The 17,426-nt window shown below is 45.4% G+C and overlaps 1 long non-coding RNA gene across 1 annotated transcript; it reads right to left on the bottom strand.

The window, feature by feature from the left end:
- Positions 1-1,071: 1,071 nt before the first annotated feature.
- On the bottom strand, positions 1,072-16,013 carry LOC143809246 (uncharacterized). The gene is made up of 3 exons (XR_013222170.1): positions 15,928-16,013; positions 13,808-13,923; positions 1,072-1,575 (listed from the first exon to the last, which is right to left on the bottom strand). It is a non-coding gene; the product is annotated as an uncharacterized LOC143809246 (long non-coding RNA).
- Between the last annotated feature and the right edge of the window lie 1,413 nt (positions 16,014-17,426).

The raw sequence follows: 17,426 nt of genomic DNA, 5'->3' as shown, positions 1-17,426 counted from the left end.
CCAGGAGGGTTCCCTGGACCTGGAACGAGTGCCCCCAAATAGTGAGTGCTGTTGGTCAACCTGTATATTACCCACCTATCCAACTAGTCTACAGCCGCAGAGGACCCACCTGTCTGACTAGTCTACAGCCAGCGGCGACCCGCCTGTTCGACTAGTCTACAGCCTCCAGGGACCCACCTGTCTGACTAGTCTACAGTCACCGGGGACCCACCTGTCTGACTAGTCTACAGCCACCATGGACCCACCTGTCTGACTAGTCAATAGCCACTGTGGACCCACCTGTCTGGCTAGTCTACAACCATGGGGGACCCGCCTGTCTGACTAGTCTACAGCCATCGGGGACCCGCCTATCCTATTAGTCTACAGCCGCCGGGGACCCGCCTGTCTGACTAGTCTACAGCCACCATGATCCCACCTCTCTGACTAGTCTACAGCCACCGGGGACCCACCTGTCTGACTAATCTACAGTATGTTTTTCTCTGAAATGCCGCAGCGCTTCAGAGTCATGCATATATGGCTGAGATCATCGGGCCAGTGCCTGACACATGTTGTCCATGGATCAGGCAGCGTGTATCAGCTGTCAGCTTCATCCATAGCTGAACACATATTTAAGATCCACAATCCATGCATCCATAGCCATCCACCAAATACTAATATTTGGTCATGCACAAAACATTGGTGCAGCTTGTGTGCCAGTGCTATTGTTCTTCAAATTAACACATCCCCTGATTATGTTAAAGGTCCATTTTTGAATGCACCAATATCATGACTGAGAATTCCTAGGAACTCTCATGTTGCAATAAACTTTTAGTCAAGACGCTCATTCATCAGGTGTAAAGATTATCATTCTCGGCAGCACATTGTCCTGTGTAAACAGGACTCACACTGCCGAGCAAAAATGGCAGCCTATGTGCACTGAACGATCTGTTACAGTCCATTCAGCGTGGTCTTCACAATAAAACAACTGTCGATCGGTAAATATTTACCAATAGACGGTTGTTTAAGGTTGTAAAATTGGTTGGCGTAAATCCACCCTAAATATTGTGCTGGGCACAAATAGTTTTCTACAGATGGAAATACACCATACATTTTATTTATCCTCCTGATATAACTCTTGTACAGATGACACTCGATGTTGCTTTAGGTAAAATTATTGCCATCCATGTTGACATATTCTACTGCCGATGAACTCCTACTGGGATCATTTTCTCGTTAATTATCAAAATCTTCTTCTAGATGTCTACACCAATAGCATGCAATCATTTACCATATATTGGTTTTTGATGGAATTGCGAGGGCCACAAATTAACCAGCAAAACAGTAATAGGTTTTTGTGAATCTTACTTTGGGAACATCGGCCACAAATCACACATTACTACTGCCCTCCAAACTCTACCACACGACCGGCAGGAGGGACGTGATGGGCCTCAGCCATTTCTTGCACTGCTGTAATAAAATGAAAGCTGAGATATTGGTTGGTTGCTCTTCTATTATAAGACAGATGTGATGGATGAAGCTTCATAATCATCGTCCTTTACAAACAAGGAAAACAAGGGGCTGATTTTCAAGGTCCTCCTGAAGAAAATAAACATAAAGGTGGAGACGTATTAAATTATTTAAGCAGCCCCTTTAGTGTACCTTAAAAATGTGAAATTTAATTTGTCACTTGCTCTTACAGTCCCTAAACCTAAGGCTGCACTACTGAAAGATGCTGTAGACATCAAACGCTATTTTATCAAGGTAGCTTGTGGATATTGCTTAGGTATCTCTGTATGCTAAATTGTAAGCATTTTATAATGTAATGTATGATGGCATCTGTTAGTAGTGCACGCTGGTGTTGAATACCACTTATCACATTTTTAATGTGCACTGAATGAACTAAAAAGTGATTCCCAGAGCCATCATTCTCTGTTACTTAGTTAATGAGAGTACTAAAAGAACTTAGTTAATGCTATTTTGATTTTTTTAAAAAGCATAAAAGCCATCACAGCGCGACAAGGTGTACCCATTGGGACAGTCCTAACCCGTCTAGAATGAAAAACTTGCCATGTGTCATATGACGTCAATGTGAATAAGGGCAGAGCAGGACCCCAACAGGGACAACCCTCCATGATAAGCTATTAATTAGGATAGGTCATCAATAACATATCACTGGAGGCCCAATACCAAGCACCCAGTTGGATCAACTGTTTTCAGCTTTAGTGGTGACCGGATGTAAACACTGAACGGAGCGGGAGCAGCATTACGACACCCAAACAATAATCCGGGAGTAGGACTGGTGTGATGTTCCCTCGTGAAGGATTCTTCATGGTGTTGCCCACATGGTCTGGATTCTAAACATGGCGCAAGTTTCTAGATTCTAAGAGTGGTGCAAGTGAAATTAGACATCTCATACCAAGCCTAAGACAGCAAAAAAAGTCTACACTAACCATCAGAAGGTGTTTGCATGATGTTGGCCTGTGAGACAGATGTCCAGTTACAGGTGTTCAATTTATCTCACGCCACCAAAGACTATTATGGTGCCTATCATGGTGGTTATCAAGATAGTAATGGAGGCTGAAATAGTGGCCTCTGTCTTCAGTGATGAGTACCGCTTTTATCTTTGACTCAGTGACTTTATGTGCATGACTGATGGGGATAGTACTTAGTACAGTGTTATGAATTTCCTACAATGGTGAAACAAACTCACATTGCAGTAAGGATAATCTAATGGCACGTTTTATGACTCTGGTAGAAAACAAGAAAATGCAAGTAAAAAAAAAATCTCTATGTAACAAAGATAAACAAATAAATTTGAAGGACCAGATCCAGCAGCCAGATACAGTATGTGCTGCACCAATGACATCAAGGGAGGCTGGCTAATCAAAAGAGGAGCTGAAGACTAGAGAGGAGTGAACCTTTCAGGGTTCGGCTCAGTTCAGTACGGCGAACGTCCCAATGTTCTCTGAACAGTGCAAAGAACATACCCGAACTTCATTGACTTCAATGAGATGCAAAACCAAGCGCATAGATAACACTTTAAGGGGGAAAGCTGCCAAAACAGCTAAAATTAGGTCAGACACCAGGAAAAGTGGCTTCAATTGCGCTATAAATAAACTAAAAAAAAATTACTAGGGTTACCTTGTATTTTTGATAACCAGCCAGGCAAAACTGACAGCTGCAGGCTGCAACCCTCAGCTGTAAGCGTTAGCAAGGCTGGTTATCAAGAATAGAGGTGTCCCCACATCGGTTTTTAAATTATTTAAATAAATAATTTAAAAAAACGACATGGTGTCCCCCTCAATTTTTGACAACCAGCCAAGCTAAAGCTGACAGCTGGGGGCTGGTGCTCTCAGGTTGGTAAGGGGCCATGGATATTGCCCCCAGCCTAAAAATAGCAGCCTGGAGCCACAGCATAAAAGGCACATCTGTTAGATGCACCAATTCAGGCACTTTGCCCAACTCTTCCCACATGCCCTGTGTGTTATGATCTGGTGACCTTGGAGCCGCATGAAACTTTCTCTGGAGTCGGTGGAACCTGTACTGACCGCAAATCCTGAACTAACACCGCAACTAGAAGTAGCCGTGGGGTGTGCCTAACATACCCTAGACACCTCGACACAGCCGTAGGACTAAATACCCCTATAGATGGAAATAGGAATGCTACCTTGCCTCAGAGCAGACCCCCAAAGGATAGGCAGCCCCCCACGAATAATGACTGTGAGTAGGAGAAGAATAGACACACGCAGGTAGAAAACAGGATTTAGCAAAAGAGGCCACTCTAGCTAAATAGGAAAGGATAGGACAGATTACTAGGCAGTCAGTATTAAAACCCTTCCAAAAATATCCACAGCAGATAATACAAAAAGTTCCACAATCTAACTAAAGACATGGAATGTATATCTGCCACTCCAGAGAATCCAACAAGACTGAGAAAATACTGACACAATCTAAGCTGGACAAGAAAACACAAAGAATAGCACTGAATTGTGAAATACACAATATGTGTGCCACAGGAAAAAAAAACCAGACACTTATCTTTGCTGATTTGGCAGAAAGGCAGGAGGAACCAGGCAGAGGTCCTACACCTCCCAACAACAATTGACAACTGGCAAGACTAATGAATCCTGCACGCCTAAATACCCCAGTCAGAACTGCAATCAGCAGATACACCTGACCAGGACTGCAACTCAGGGGCAACTGCATTACCACCTACAACCACCGGAGGGAGCCCAAAAGCAGAATTCACAACAGTATCCCCCCTTTGAGGAGGGGTCACCGAACCCTCACCAGAGCCCCCAGGCCGATCAGGACGAGCCAGATGAAAAGCATGAACCAAATCAGCAGCATGGACATCAGAAGCAAAAACCCAAGAATTATCCTCCTGGCCATAACCCTTCCATTTGACAAGGTACTGAAGCCTCCGCCTCGAAAAACGAGAATCCAAAATCTTCTCAACCACATACGCCAACTCCCCATCAACCAAAACAGGGGCCAGAGGATCAACAGAGGGAACAACGGGCACCACATATTTCCGCAATAAAGATCTATGGAAGACATTATGGATAGCAAAAGAGGCCGGAAGCGCCAATCGAAAAGACACCGGATTAATAATCTCAGAAATCCTATAAAGACCAATAAACCGAGGCTTAAACTTAGGGGAAGAGACCTTCATAGGAACATGACGGGAAGACAACCAAACCAAATCCCCAACCCGAAGCCGGGAACCAACACACCGACGACGGTTAGCAAAACGTTGAGCCTCCTCCTGAGACAACACCAAATTGTCCACCACATGAGCCCAAATCTGCTGCAACCTGTCAACCACAGAATCCACACCAGGACAGTCAGAAGGCTCAACCTGCCCAGAAGAAAAACGAGGATGAAAACCAAAATTACAAAAAAAAAGGCGAAACCAAAGTAGCCGAACTAGCACGATTATTAAGGGCAAACTCGGCCAATGGCGAAATGGCCACGCAATCATCCTGATCGGCAGACACAAAGCATCTCAAATAAGTCTCCAAAGTCTGATTAGTTCGCTCAGTCTGGCCATTTGTCTGAGGATGAAATGCAGAAGAAAAAGACAAATCAATGCCCAGCCTAGCACAAAAGGCCCGCCAAAACCTAGAAACAAACTGGGAACCTCTGTCGGACACAATATTCTCCGGAATACCATGCAAACGAACCACATGCTGAAAAAACAACGGAGCCAACTCTGAAGAGGAAGGCAATTTATGCAAAGGCACCAAATTAACCATCTTAGAAAACCGGTCACAAACAACCCAGATAACCGACATCCTCTGGGAAACCGGAAGATCAGAAATAAAATCCATAGAAATATGCGTCCAGGGCCTCTCAGGGACCGGCAATGGCAAAAGTAACCCACTAGCACGGGAACAACAAGGCTTGGCCCGCGCACAAGTCCCACAGGACTGCACAAAAGAACGCACATCACGTGACAACGAAGGCCACCAAAAGGACCTACCAACCAAATCTCTGGTACCAAAAATACCAGGATGACCAGCCAACACAGAACAGTGAACCTCAGAAATCACTCTACTAGTCCATCTGTCAGGAACAAACAATTTCCCCACAGGACAGCGGTCAGGTCTATCAGCTTGAAATTCCTGAAGAACCCGCCATAAGTCAGGGGAAATGGCAGAAAGGACCACCCCTTCTTTCAGAATGCCGACCGGTTCAAGGACCTCAGGAGAATCAGGCAAAAAACTCCTAGAAAGGGCATCAGCCTTAATATTCTTAGAACCCGGAAGATACGAAACCACAAAATCAAAACGGGAAAAAAACAAGGACCATCGAGCCTGTCTAGGACTCAGCCGTTTGGCAGACTCGAGGTAAATCAAATTCTTATGATCGGTCAGGACCACAATACGGTGCTTAGCTCCCTCAAGCCAATGTCGCCACTCCTCAAACGCCCACTTCATAGCCAACAACTCCCGATTGCCGACATCATAATTGCGTTCAGCAGGCGAAAACGCGGGAGAAGAAGGCACACGGTTTCATCAAAGAACCAACAGAATCCCTCTGAGACAAAACGGCCCCTGCCCCAATCTCAGAAGCATCAATCTCAACCTGAAACGGAAGAGAAACATCTGGTTGGCGCAACACCGGAGCAGAAGTAAATCGGCGTTTAAGCTCCTGAAAGGCAGAGACAGCCGCAGAGGACCAATTCGCCACATCAGCGCCTTTTTTCGTCAAATCAGTCAAGGGTTTAACCACGCTGGAGAAGTTAGCAATGAAATGGCGATAAAAATTAGCAAAACCAAAAAATTTCTGAAGGCTCTTCACGGATGTGGGTTGAATCCAATCATGAATGGCCTGAACCTTAACCGGATCCATCTCCATAGATGAGGGAGAAAAAATAAAGCCCAAAAAAGAAACCTTCTGCACCCCAAAGAGACACTTAGACCCCTTCACAAACAAAGCATTATCACGAAGGATCTGAAATACCATCCTGACCTGTTCCACATGAGACTTCCAATCATCGGAAAAAATCAAAATATCGTCCAAATATACAATCAAGAATTTATCAATATAAGTCCGGAAGATATCATGCATGAAGGATTGAAAAACAGATGGAGCGTTAGTGAGCCCGAATGGCATCACAAGGTATTCAAAATGGCCTTCGGGCGTATTAAACGCAGTTTTCCATTCATCACCCTGTTTAATACGAACAAGATTATATGCCCCCCGAAGGTCAATCTTCGTAAACCAACTAGCCCCCTTAATCCTAGCAAACAAATCGGAAAGCAAAGGTAAAGGGTGTTGAAACTTGACCGTGATCTTATTCAAGAGGCGATAATCAATACAAGGTCTCAAGGAGCCATGCTTCTTAGCAACAAAAAAAAAACCTGCTCCCAACGGTGAAGAAGATGGCCGAATATGCCCTTTCTCCAAAGACTCCTAAACATAACTCCGCATGGCGGTATGTTCAGGCACAGACAGGTTGAAAAGTCGGCCGTTAGGAAACTTACTGCCTGGAATCAAGTCAATAGCACAATCGCAGTCCCTGTGCGGTGGAAGGGAACTGGACTTGGGCTCATCGAATACATCCTGAAAATCAGACAAAAACTCTGGAATTTCAGAAGAGGAAGAAGAGGAGATTGACATCAAAGGAACATCATTATGAACCCCCTGACAACCCCAACTAGCCACAGACATAGATTTCCAATCCAACACAGGATTATGTACCTGCAACCATGGGAAACCCAGCACGATAACATCATGCAAATTATGCAACACCAGAAATCGACAATCTTCCTGATGGGCTGGCGCCATGTGCATGGTCACCTGTGTCCAAAACTGGGGCTTATTTTTAGCCAAAGGTGTAGCATCAATCCCCCTTAAAGGAATAGGGTTCTGCAAAGGCTGCAAGGGAAAACCACAACGCCTGGCAAACTCAAAATCCATTAAGTTCAAGGCGGCGCCTGAATCCACAAACGCCATGACAGAAAATGATGACAATGAGCAGATCAAGGACACCGATAACAGAAATTTAGGTTGTACAGTACTGATAGTAAATGAACTAGCGATCCTTTTTGTCCGCTTAGGGCAGACTGAAATGACATGAGAAGCGTCGCCACAATGACTTTGCTCTAAGGACGACGCCACAGCGCGCACAGTTTGACGCACTCGCAAGAGCCGATCAATCTGAATGGCCAGAGACATAGAATCACTCAGACCGGAAGGCGTGGGAAACCCACCATAACATCTTTAACGGATTCAGAAAGACCCTTTCTGAAAACTGCCGCCAAAGCATCATCATTCCATTTAGTCAACACAGACCACTTTCTAAATTTCTGACAAAACAATTCTGCCGCCTCTTGACCCCGAGACAGGGTCAACAAGTTTTTCTCCGCTTGATCCACAGAATTCGGTTCATCATTTAGTAATCCTAAAGCCTGAAAAAGGGAATCTACATTAAGCAAGGCCGGATTCCCAGATTCCAGGGAAAATGCCCAATCCTGTGGATCGCCACGCAGCAGGGAGATGACAATTTTAACCTGCTGAATGGAATCACCGGAGGATCGCGGTCTCAGAGCAAAAAACAGTTTACAATTGTTTTTAAAACCCAAAAATTTGGACCTATCACCAAAAAACAAATCAGGAGTAGGAATCTTCGGCTCTAAAGCAGGAGTCTGAACAATATAATCAGAAATACCCTGTACCCTAGAAGCAAGCTGGTCTACACGAGAAGCTAATTCCTGAACATCCATGCTGGCACAAGACTCCTCAGCCACCCATAAATAAAGAGGGAAAAAAAGACAAAACAGACTGCAGAAAAAAAAAATGGCTCAACACCTTTCTTCCCTTCTTCTGAGATGCATTTAACTCATTATGGGCCAGTTGTACTGTGAGTAGGAGAAGAATAGACACACGCAGGTAGAAAACAGGATTTAGCAAAAGAGGCCACTCTAGCTAAATAGGAAAGGATAGGACAGATTACTAGGCGGTCAGTATTAAAACCCTTCCAAAAATATCCACAGCAGATAATACAAAAAGTTCCACAATCTAACTAAAGACATGGAATGTATATCTGCCACTCCAGAGAATCCAACAAGACTGAGAAAATACTGACACAATCTAAGCTGGACAAGAAAACACAAAGAATAGCACTGAATTGTGAAGCACACAACATGTGTGCCACAGGAAAAAAAACCAGACACTTATCTTTGCTGATTTGGCAGAAAGGTAGGAGGAACCAGGCAGAGGTCCTACACCTCCCAACAACAATTGACAACTGGCAAGGACTAATGAATCCTGCACGCCTAAATACCCCAGTCAGAACTGCAATCAGCAGATACACCTGACCAGGACTGTAACTCAGGGGCAATTGCATTACCACCTACAACCACCGGAGGGAGCCCAAAAGCAGAATTCACAACACCTGTGGTGGTGGCAAGTGGGGTTCATAATTGTGGGGTTGATATCACCTTCCTACGGCGACATCAATCCCACGGCTTAGTAATGGATATTGCAAATAAGCACAAAGACAGAATAAAGTCCTTTAACAGAAAGAATGACACAAACTCCTTTAATGAATCTAAATTAAACCATGCTCACATATCACCCAATCCACAGAAGCCATGGTCTCCTGTAATAAAACAAAAATAAAAAAAACAACCATATCCATCACCTGTACGTCGTTCTGTTTCATGCCGCAATCCATGTCTGTGGTTAAACAGGTTTCAACCTCATAATCAGCTGAGGGAAAGCCAAAGGCTGGGGACTGATGTTAATATTCTGGGAAAGAGACAATATTCATAAAGGTTCCCAGGCTACTAATATCAGCTCACAGCTGTTTAATTAGCCTTTAATAGTTATTAAAATGGGGGATACCCCTCAAAAAATGATGTAGGGTCCCCTATGTTTAATAACTAAGAAAGGCTGAGTATACAACTGTGAGCTGACATTAATAGCCTGGGAACCTTTATGAATATGCTCAGTGTCTCTGCTGGATGACAGACTGTACATCATGCAACAACGCAGCCTGACATTTAAATGTAGCAGAGCTAGACCAGTCGCAGGACAAATTAATTATCATCTAGTTGGCGGACAGGTAAGGAATATTGTGGTTTAGTATTTTAATTCTGTTACAGGTGACATTGGCTTCTGTGGACTGGGTGATGAAGTGAGTATGGTTTAATTTAGATTCATTAAGGGAGTCAGTGTTATTCTTTCAAGTTATTCTCGGTATGTGTTTATTTACAATATAACTATATGATTAGTAATGGATATGCAGCGCCCCAGAGTCCTGGTCGTTGCAGTACTGTGGCTCCGCCACTAAGGGGAGCTATGGTACGTCTGATGGCACTGAAGGAGTTCACCTGACCAGGTATCACAGACACCAATACATTTCACAGCCGGGCCTCCAGGGGGAGCTAAGGGTTCTATTCATTAGGCCACTCCTCACATACTGGTAAAACTGGGGGTCAGGCAGGAAGTTAGAACAGAAAGCTGACTGGGTTGGAACCAGGCAACACCTTGTGGCAGAGGGTGTTGTGGGAGAAGATTCGGTAGGGTCCCTGTCAGGGGTGGGATCCTGACAGAGGCCTGGCAACTTGAGAGAATGTAACGGGACCGTGCCTGCTCAGCATAGCGGCGGTGCCCAAGGAGGGATTGGAAGCGAGATAGATTGTGCTGAGTGAGAAACGAGATCAAAGCAAGAAGGAGAATACCAGTAGGAGTCGTGCTGTGAGACCGAGGCAACATCCTACTGAGGCGCACAACCGGCGGCCGGAACGCCGAGGAAGTATTACTATATTCAGCTTCAGGCAATACTTCAAACCAACGGCAGGACAGTCAGTTATAGGCGGGCTGTCTCACCTAAATCACCTACGAAGACATAGGGGGCAACTTGTGGAGAGGGGCGACTCTAGGGTCCCGGAAGAACTCCGAGCCTACCCGTCATACGGGTGCCGTCCTAACTGTAACATCAGGGAGGGACGGAAGATTAGCAGGACATCATCTAATCGAGTTGTGAGGGAACTTAAGAAACAGACACAACAGTTGTGGGGACTTTCTGTAAGCACAGCAGGGAAGGACCGCAACACATAGCGCTAGCAGGAAGGCACAGATTTCCACCTGCAAGGAGAACTCTGGAGGTGTCATTGGACCGGCCGGACTTGCGCAGCCTGGTTAACCGTATTCCGGATTGAGGACCCAGAGATCTTCAGTAAAGAGGTAAAGAGACTGCAACCTGGTGTCCTCGTTATTTACTGCACCGCACCTCCACCACCATCCACATCTATCAATTCACTGTACGCCCCTCAGCAGGGTCACGGACCGGGCCTAGCCACCGTGACAACCCCAGAGCAGAGACTCAGAGGCCCGGTATCGGGTACCCCTCGGCCCTGCGGCAGTGGGGGTGCTACAGATACTTTTCTTATAGAGGCCTCTCCATTACTAAGTTGTGGGCTTGATGTCACCAGACAATGCAAAGGTGACATCAACACCACAAATATGAAGCTCACTTGCCACCACCACCACAGGGCAAGTGGGAAGAGCCGGGCAAAGCGCATCTAATAGATATGTCTTTTCTGGGGTGGTTGTTGGCTGCTGTTTTTAGGCTGGTGGCCAATATTAATGGCTCCTTACCAGCCTGAGACTACCAGTCCCAAGCTGTCTTCTTTAGCTTGGCTGGTTGACTTTTTTAAATTATGTAATTAAATAATTAAAAAATGCGGCATGGGAAGCCCTCTATTCTTGATAACCAGCATTACTGAAGCTAACAGCTGACGGTTGCTGCCTGGCTGGTTATCAAAAATACACTGGAACCCCACGTCATTTTTTTTATTATTTCTTTATAGCGCAGGTGGTGGCTGATGAATACTCCCATCAGACGTGACCTTCTCTCGCTGTTAACAGTTGAATAAGACTCTCAACATTGTCTCCTGCCAGCGCTGATCGCAGCGCAAGCAGGGGACAGTGATGTGAGCTGTAGTGATGAGCGAATATACTCGTTACTCGAGATTTCTCGAGCCTGCTCGGGGGTCCTCCGAGTATTTTTAGTGCTCGGAGATTTCATTTTTCTTGCTGCAGCTAAATTATTTACGTCTGTTAGCCAGCATCAGTACATGTGGGGATTCCGAGGCAACCAGGCAACCCCCATATATTCGCTCATCACTAGTGAGCTGTATTCACTTCAGCACCTGATGCTGGGGAACAACACATACAGTACCGCTGATTCCCAGGCTCCAGTTCGTGTCACACTGATGACACAAGGATGTCATCCGTGTGTCTTTAGTGTGCACGTATGCAGGACGTTTTGTAGCCCATGCTGCTACCGGAAACACTGGCATCTGAAAGAGCGAACTCGGTCATTTACCAAACTTTGGCTGACTTTTGCAGATTTTTAGGAAAAAAAGCTAGGGAATCCAAACACTAATCCTAATGTGCAACGTTCATGCTGAATTTGAGATTGGCGAACGTTTTCAAAACAAATTCGCTCATCCCTACTGAAGATACCGTCAGGTAGGAGGCAATTGGCAGGGCTCCAGACCAGCAGGCATGGATTCACTTATCTCTACTATACATGTTTCCTGTAGAGTCTGTGATAGTAAATACCGTATTTTCCGGCGTATAAGACGACTGGGCGTATAAGACGACCCCCCAACTTTACCAGTTAAAATATAAAATCTTCTTAAAAGTCGGGGGTCTTCTTATACACCCTATGTCGTCTTATAGGGCCGGTGAATATGTGCCTTTTGGGGGGGGGGGGAGTGATCCTGATGACGAGGGGGCGTCTCACAGGAAAGTGAGTATCCCCCATTACCTTATCGTAGCGGTGCAGCGTGGGGGTCTCAGTGCTGGGAGTGGCGGCGGCGGCTGCTGTGCTCTGGTGCGGCGGCTGCTGTGCTCTGGTGCGGCGGCTCCTCTTCTGTGTGGGGCCTCTGTGCTGTGCGGTGGCGGTGGCGGCGGCATATCTTTATCCAGTTGGGGCTCCTCCGGCATCTCCTTAGCCCTGGAGGCCCCGCCGCAACTCCATGAGTGCAATGCAGCGGCCATTTTCCCGGAGGCAGCTCAATAGGTGCGATGCGGTGGCCTCCGGGAAAATGGCCGCTGCTCAGATTCAGATCTCGTCCCGAAATCTCGGGACACGAGATCTGAATCTGAGCAGCGGCCATTTTCCCGGAGGCCACCACATTGCACCGATGGAGTTGCGGCGGGGCCTCCAGGGCTAAGGAGATGCCGGAGGAGCCCCAACTGGATAAAGATACGCCGCTGCCGCCGCCACCGCACAGCACAGAGGCCCCACACAGAAGAGGAGCCGCCGCACCAGAACACAGCAGCCGCCGCCGCTCCCAGCACTGACACCCCCACGCTGCACCGCTAGGATAAGGTAATGGGGATTACTCACTTTCCTGTGAGACGCCCCCTCGTCATCAGGATCACTCCCCCTCCCCACCCACCATATACACCGGCGTACAAGTCGATTCCCGGCGTATAAGACGACCCCCGACTTTTAAGAAGATTTTCGGGGGTTAAAAAGTCGTCTTATACGCCGGAAAATATACATAATCTTAAGAAAAAAAGAGGAAACTAAATTTTAATCTTGGGAAAATTCACACTTAAGCTATTATCTGATTGCAGTAGCTTAGCTACACAACAAAACACAACAGCGTACGGTGACTTGGTCTGCACATACAAATTGGAAATTGAGTAAGGAGTTAATGTGTTCCAGTAATTCCCTCAAACAATGCACAGCTGTGGACCTACTGTTACATATTTCTACAGTTCCCAGCCCCAAGGACCTGCGTGAAATACATCCAGGTCAAAATGAACCGAGGTATGGTGTCAACATAATCTACTCTGTGCCGTGGTGCGGAGATGCCTTGGTCATCTGAAGTGTAAACACAGTTTAATACCACAGTCAGGAATTACCATCGATCATTTATCATGTTTCAGGAGACAGCTGTACAATTCATTATCCCCGAGCAGTCATCTGTCTACACCATAGGATATCACAACTGATCCAACTCGCAAGCTGACGAGCATGCATTGACATTCTACCAGTTCTTTTTGTTCTTTTATTTAATAAATATCTTAATTTTTTGGATGCTTAAAGAAATATTCCAAATTTTCAAGAAAAACATTTCATGCTTATGAATATAGCATATAGAATCTTTCATTTACATAGTTGCCACTTAAAGCCATTAGGACTATTTTTAAGTTTATAGACCTATATAATGGGAGGGGGGCACACTTCAAGCTCTCTACATTGAAGTTTATGAAAAGTGCTGACACATTCGAGGAAACTTTCTTAGTCCTTCCTGTAGTTTCAAAAGACGTTGTGCATATCTCTTCATACCTTCTATAGACTTAGAAATTGGGATGCGGTCACTGCTTGCATACCCATCCAGTAGTATGGGGTTCACGGGACCTCTTGTTTGCACATAGATGGAGATAGGGTAGCGTGGACCCCACCTATGAGACATGTATATTATATACTGTGGGTACAAGTAACAGAAATAAGCAAAGACATGCCATATATGCCATATTGTATCAGAATAGCACTTCAAACACACTGGGTCAAGTGAGAACTTACTTCAATACACAGCTAAAGGAAATAGGTTTTTGCCACCTAATCTGAGAGCAGCATAATGTAGGGGACCCTGATTCCAACTATGTGTCACTTATTAAGGCTAGGTTCACATTGCGTTAGTGGGTGATCGCTAACGGACAGCGTTGCACGGCGAAAATGTCGCAATTAACGCCGTGCAACGGGTCCGTTAGCGCACCCATTGACAGCAATGTAAATTTCGCCTGCAGCGCATCACTAGCGCGTGCCTTTTTCGGCTCGCGCTAGTGATGTGCCGTTCTTCTGTGACGCGCCTCGGACGCTGCTTGCAGCGTCCGCGGCGCGCCCGAGGTCCGTTCCCCGCTCTCGCAGATCGGGGATCTGCGAGAGCGGGGACGTTAACGCGACCCCTGAACGCGGCCCCTAAATAAACATTGCGTTAGCGCAATCCGCTAGCGCTAGCGCTAAACGGATTGCCCTAACGCAATGTGAACCTAGCCGCTTGCTGTAGTTTTGATAAAATCATTGTTTTATCAGCAGGAGATTATCACTAGAGGACTAGTAATCCTGCTCCACATTCATGAGCTTTGTATAACCACACACCCCACCACTGATTGGCTTTTTCAGCCTATGCACCGTGTCCACAGAAAGCTGCCAATCAGTGGTGTGGGCTGGGTTATACAGAGCTCAGCATTCAGAGAACTGCAGCAAATAAAACAGGGGTTTTAATGAAAATTGCAGCAAGCAGCTCAGTAAGTGAAACATCACTGAAATCAAGGTCTCTGCCACTACATCATGGTGCTCTCACATCGAGTAGAAAATATTTGGTGAAAGATCCCCTTTTAGTTGATCTTTTTAGAAATGCTTAACATAGGGATGCAATCAAGTATTTTTCTGTATAGAAAAGGTGTTCACCTAATAAAATATACTAGGAAATATAGTCCTACTGGCCGGCATGAATTTGGAGAAGACACTGTCACATTATAGTCTATGTAACCGCATTGTGACAGACTTTTTGACCAGTATAATTGGCAGAATCTGGAATGTAAATGACCCTACTATTGTATAATGTATGTCAGCCTTTAGGGTATGTTCACACATGTCAGATTTACATACTGCATTTCTGACAAGTATTTACTAGCCATCCACAAATCATTCAGTGTAAAGTGTTGCGGATCCACATGGAGTTTAGCCGCCTCATTCAACGGTGCAAGACCATGTCAGGCTAGTCCATTGGATTTTCCCTGTGGAATTTCCAAAAATAGGTAGCATGCTGCTATTTCTCAAAGTTTTATTATTTTCTGGTTGGAGATCTTCCAATGTACGTGAACATATAAGTGGAAACTGCACTCACATTCATGGGATATGGATTGAGACAGAATTCTGTGCTAAATCCATGACAAATGTGACACGCTTGAGCATAGTGTACGATTTCTGCGTCAGTAGAAGGACCAGTTCTGGTAATATTGGTGGCCTATCCCTAGGATAGGTCATCAATGTCTGATCGGTAGGAGTGCGGCGCCCAACACCCCTGCCGGTCGGCTGTTTCCGATGCCAGTGGCGGCCAGAAGTGCTCAGTTACAGAGCTGCTCCATCTACTGATAGTGGCCGTGGCAAGTACTGCACATCCGCCCCCTATTGATTTGAATAGGAGTCTGATGTGCAGTACCCAGCCGCGGCCACTATCAGTAGATGGAGCAGCTCTGTAACTGAGCTCTTCTGGCTGCCGCCAGCACCGGAAACAGCTGATTGGCAGGGGTTATGGGCTCCGCACTCCCACCAATCAGACATTGATCACAGGCCATCAATGGTAAAGTAGTTGACAACCCCGTTAAAGGCGATTTTTATTTTTGGAAAATCTCTGTCCCCCAGCTAGTTTGCTTTAACAAAGCCAACATTACTGTATTCACCCTCCTTGGGTCCATCGATGAGTCCCCAACCACCGCTCTGGGTGTCTGTTATTATTTGCAGCACTGACGTCATGCCGACAGTGCTGCAGCCAATCAGTGAGCTCAGCGGCTTTTGCTATCAACTCGGGCAGAGGCGCTAAGCTCACTGATTGGCTGCGGCACTGTTGACATGATGTCAGCGCTGCAGACAATAACAGGAACTGTGCACGACAGCAGAGGCTGAGTGCTGGGCCTGCGGAAGAGCGAGTAAAACAAGCTGCAATGCGGGAACTGAGGTTATGCAAAACTGCAAAGCCCCTTTAATTGGCTTTAAAGTAGGCAAACTTTTAAAGGAAAAGTTCAGAATTATCTATTTTCTACATTTTGTTACTGAACATAATACAATAGATACAAACAATCATTTATATAACATACCCGCATTCTTCAGTTTAGATAGAAAACAAAACCCGGGGGACGGATATGGACGACATTTTATCTGCAGTCAACTTCCAAGTTTTTGAGTTTCAGGATATCGCTAATTTGATTAACGGGTAACTGAGTATTAATTAGAGAATGACAGATTTAATAGACCAGCAGGCTTCAGTTCCTGAAAGGACAAATGGACCTGCTCTTGTCAATAAATGAATAAATGAGCATTTTCCATCTCTCGCAATTAAACATTTAACAGGAGAGCTCTTATCTCGTAACAAGCCAATTAACGGGACGCTTCTTATGTGGAGCAATGAGCGACTAATTCACTTTAATTAGATGATTGTGAAAGGGTTAATTGGCGACACTTTACGTAACAAGTCGAGTGTTTTTACCAGCGTTCTCATTTTGCCTGTAATGAAAAGGTTAACGAATGTCCCGATACCGGCAGAAAAGTTTAACGAGCGCACTCGTCCCAATAAAAGGGTGCGAAGAAAAAAACGGCTAATTATTTAATGATCGCCGTATTGTGATCAAAGCACAGGTAGACCGTCTGGGCCGTATCGGGAAGTATAACACCTGCTGTATGCCAAAGTGGTCATTTAAAAGCTGATTTTGGAGGTCTACCCTTTCAAGCATCAAAGTTGACGGAAGATCTTAGGATTTCCAGTGGATTAAATTGAACTGAATAAAACGCACCATGAGGGAGAATATCGTGTTTTGAAAAACTAGAATAAAGGTTTGGAAAAGTTTAGTTCGGTTTGCCCTGTTGACCTCAGACTAAAACAACTCCCTGGAAGCTGGTGGTGCTTCTTAGGTATCTAATACAAAAGGATAGCTGTACTGCAGAGTTTTTGTGTGTACTGAAATAAGAAGCTTGAGTGCTTTTGAAACCTTTCTATAGAGAGGCATAGAGAAATATTACAGGGGAAGTAACAGCTTTGAAAAGCTTTGTTTTCTTACTATAGATAGCATGGTGACGCGATCGTAATAATTATTTTATTGGGTATCCTTCTAGTTATTTCTTCAGCTGTTTATAATGCAGAACAATGAGATATGACATACTCGTAGAATGTGGTCGGAACATCAAA

Source organism: Ranitomeya variabilis, chromosome 2 (assembly GCF_051348905.1).
Source record: "Ranitomeya variabilis isolate aRanVar5 chromosome 2, aRanVar5.hap1, whole genome shotgun sequence".
Lineage (NCBI taxonomy): Eukaryota > Metazoa > Chordata > Amphibia > Anura > Dendrobatidae > Ranitomeya > Ranitomeya variabilis.
Note: the sequence above shows the minus strand (reverse complement) of the source record. Positions and strands in the feature narration are given on the sequence as shown.